This window comes from Pseudomyrmex gracilis, unplaced genomic scaffold, assembly GCF_002006095.1.
Source record: "Pseudomyrmex gracilis isolate BER0280 unplaced genomic scaffold, ASM200609v1 scaffold_945, whole genome shotgun sequence".
In the NCBI taxonomy this organism is placed as follows: Eukaryota; Metazoa; Arthropoda; class Insecta; order Hymenoptera; family Formicidae; genus Pseudomyrmex; species Pseudomyrmex gracilis.
Window position 1 is genome coordinate 25,933 of NW_018021529.1, and position 4,441 is coordinate 30,373.

At 31.3% G+C, this 4,441-nt stretch overlaps 1 protein-coding gene across 11 annotated transcripts in view; it reads left to right on the forward strand.

Moving 5' to 3' along the window:
- LOC109861711 (type II inositol 3,4-bisphosphate 4-phosphatase) overlaps nucleotides 1-4,441 on the forward strand; it is a 28,098-nt gene that overhangs the window by 16,160 nt on the left and 7,497 nt on the right. The gene's annotated exons all lie outside the window — the stretch shown is intronic.

Genomic DNA, 4,441 nt, shown 5'->3' on the forward strand with positions numbered 1-4,441 from the left:
ATTTTTATTAATAACTCAAAAAGTAAGCTTCAGACAAAATTTTGCCAAATAAAAAGTTGTCTTAGAATTTAGTCAAGAATATGTATTTTCAAGGATAACGGGTTGTTCTGAATCACCCTGTATAACTACAGATGCTAACGGATGTAACGGATTTTGTTAGGAACCAGTAATAGTTCGACTTTTAGTAGAAAAATTTGTCATTCTTCGTTTGCATCATTATGCTACTTCACGAAACGTCAAGACTGATCGCATACAAAGTAAATTTACCAAACTTATTGCACATAAAAATCAATAATATTTGTTAAATTTAATTTTATATTCTTTATTATTATATATTTTCTTCTATTTCTTTCTTCTTTTTATAATAACTTTAATTGTTACACGATTATTTTTTCAAATTTATACTAATGATTTTTAACAAATAACGGATTGAAATTAATCTATACTATAACTACTTATTGACTGTCAATCGCCTACTGTTACTCCTTTATCGCTCGGTGCTCCTCTGACGCCCCACTACGCTATTTCTCATTTTTACTACTTTTCTTGTCCGCCAATCATCGCGTCACTAAATAAGGATAGAGACACGAGTGAAAGCATCTATCGTTGTCTGACGTTGAATTCCTTCTCCACAGAGAAGATAGGGAACGCGCAGTCTATTTCTTATATGTTTATGCTTACCCACAGTAAATCACCAGCTGATGCCACGTGCGCTGTTGTCACGTTTTCTTCATAATTCTAAGAATCACTGTTTTTGGTGTTTTAACAATTATTTTTGTCTTTAATTGCATAGAAAAATCCTTTCATCTTTTGCACAATGATTCTTAAGTTCTTAATCTACCAGTACAAATTTTTTAAAACAACTGTCATTTCTATCTTTTTTTTTTTTGTCTATTAAAATCTGGTGTACAAAATATTATATACTACAAAACATTCTTTCTCTAAAAATCTGTTTTACAAAAGAAGTGATATCGAGAAGTAGCACTAATTGTAAGTAAACTTTTATATTATATACTACGAAACATACTTTCTTTAAAAACCTGTTTTACAAAAGAACCGATATAAAAAAGTATCACTAAGTAAACTTTTGTACGTTACTATATTGGAAAACATATACAATAGAAAACAGTATTAAATAGAAATACAATTTACAATAACATACTTGTGTCTATAATAAGTCTACGCTTTAACTTTTTTTCCGTAATTATTAATAACTAATCCTAAGTAAATAACTATGTACTTTGGTAAGATTATATTTATTTCTCGAACATAGAGATGTAACAAAAGAAAATATTTGTTCAAAATATAAACAATATTTAACGCAAAAAACTTGGCGCGGCTGCATCAGACTGCCGCACAAAAAAATAATTTTATTCTAGTTGAGGAATAGTCGTTGTCTAATAGGTCACTTTTAAACGCTTATAATTCTAAAAATATTAGTATCTCATAATATGATATTAGAATATATGATATTAGAAGTTAATATGATATTAGAAAAACGTCATGTAAATTACGTATAAGTTCAGGGATATTATGTATTTAATTATACAAGTTCGACAATTATTTCAACATTTCTTGTAGGCAAGTAGAAGGAGAAAAAAAAACTGTCGAAAAGTCCTATACCACTTTGCAAGATTCGCAATAATCAACGAAATATTAATTAATAAAAATCTGCCAATAAGCGTGCACCCACGTGTGTAATGACAACTCTGTGTTTCGCGCGCTCACGCCGTAACAACAGAGAAGAGCTAATATATAATATAGTATATAATATACATAACATGATACACATATGTAATTTAGTATTTTTCTTTTTGCTTTATTTTTCCGTAAATAAGTAATTAAATTAAAAACAAACTCATTTTCGACACATCTTGACATTAGACTTATTTATTTTGATGGAAAAATGCGGTCCATGCTTTAACGTTTAAATGTTGATAGTTATCGATTTTTATGTATATTAACGTATATGCTGTTACATTAGGTCCTCTTATTCTGTTGTTACAGAGTAAGCGCATAAAACACTGAGCTGTCATTTTGCACGTGAATGGACGATGACTCGCGGACCTTTATTAATTACATCTCGTTAACCCTCAAACTGCAAAGGGTTTTGGTACTTTCTGTAGTAGTATTTCTATCTGCAAATTAGAGTCGTTTATATCACACTGTACTTTTCTCTATGTCAAAGTTATAGAAACATTCTGAAAATATTTACGTAATGTCTTTAAACCACTTTACAGATCAATCAAAACATTTTGGGAAAAATGAATTTGTTTAAATAATTTTTTAATATAAACAAAGTAACTTGAGTGAAATGTATTAATTTGTTTAAAAATCATAATTTTGCAAGAAATTGACCGAATTGTAAAAAAGTCATTAAATTAAAGATAAAGGTTGCAGCTTCTATAAAAAAATTTATGCTATTGCTTTTTATTAAAGAAGGACGCCAAAATCGTTAATTTTTTAGCTCAATTTTCGGCAATTTTGAGAGTACATTGTATGCCAATCTTACGATGAGACAACAATCACATAAAATTTTCAAGTTTAGGCTATTACTAGTTTACGAGATATGAACGATTAAAGTACATACCCACACAGACATCNATCCATCCAGACATCCATTAGACATCTATTAGATATCGCATGGAGCTGTGAACGTCTAATAGACATCTAATGGAGTTTTTGTTCTGTGTGGGTAGTCAAACTTCAGTAAAGCTTCACCCCATATGTTTTGAAGATATATATATATATAACGAAGTTTTATATCTGTCCGATACAATTACAATTGTATCTGGGAGTTTTGCTAGCTGCTGATAAAGAATTTGAAGTCAGATTTTCAAAACTTTAAAATGGCCGAATTAAGTTATTTATGGCGGACTACATATGTACAAAATGTTCTCATTTCTATGAAAAATATCTAAGTACATATATGTTTCGTGCTCATGTTATGTTTCAATAAGAAGATAAGGAGGAGGTAATAACGAGATGTACATCTGATGTTCGACTTGTTTGTTAATTTGTTGACCTAAATCATTAATTTTATTAATTATTATATCGTATAATATTAGAACAGAAGCAAAGAATACAAAAATATACATCCTTTGATTGAATGTTATAAAGGTTAAATGTAATAATGCCTTTAATTGAAGACCATTATTTATACGTTATTATAAATTTCCATTACATTAATTAGGTACGATAAAATACTTAAAGATAATTTATCACAAATATTTATAAATATTCTTGCAGCTATGATTTTTAATTTGTCACCATTACTCGAAATTTCAATAGTCAGTCTCTACTCTCGCTTAGTCATGAAAAATCAAATTTCATGAATAGCCGCTAAAACTTGAGGTTGGAGATTCGAGATCTGAGAGATGAAACTTGAAATTGCAGATAAGATTTGAAAGAAACGACTATAAATCTAGACCTAACGCGTAAGTGCGCAAAGCGAACGCATCTATAACAACACACTACTGTCACGCACAGCACGCGCTGTACCTGAGCGCGCAAAATACAAACCATCTAATAGGTCATTAATAAAAGTCACTTTTAAACGCTTAGAATTCTAAAAATATATCTCGATAATATGATATTAGAAGTTTCGCCGCAAAATTATCTCAAGAATACGTCATTTAAATTAACGGTTGTGAGTTTAGGGACATCCTGTATATATTATGGGTGCTTTCCAACTACGTACACAGGCGACACTATGTAATACTGTGTCCATTAGTATGAGAAAAAGCATATCAGTGTGTCTCACTCACACTAATGGACACTGTTTTACACAGTGTCGCCTGTGTACGTAGTTGGAAAGCACCCTATAATATAATTATACATATATCATAATTATATATCAAGAGGCACAGTAGTGCCTCGCGCCAAGTTCACGCGCAATGAAGTGGCGCTTGAACTGCGCGAGCACTGTGCCTCTTATACGCGAAATTCATGCAATTGAGAAGTGGGGAGATTTTCTCAGAACAATATTTAAGTAACAACTAAACCGATCAATATGTATACAGTCGAACCTCCCAAAACGTATACAAATCCACTCTCAAAACGTATATTTTCTTCTTTATTGCTTTTCCCACCACTAAGTATCATTACAACCGAAACTGCGCTAGCGCGAGATGAGTTTATATCAAGTAAGTCTTTGCGCATGCGTGAGGTAAAAAGTGAGGGGAAGTATATGTTTTGGGAGGCTCGTCGGGGTCCCGACCATAGATCCGACTGTATATGTTTTGGGAGGTTCGACTGTATATGCATATGTACTTTCAATTTTTTAAAGAAATTTATATATACAGGGTGTCCCAGAATTGGTTTAACATCTCTCGTAGGCAGGTAGAAGGAATAAAACTGAGGTGAAAAGTCCTATACCATTTTGCTAGATTTGCAATAGTTACTGAGATTTTAATTAACAAAGATCCGCGAATAAGCATGC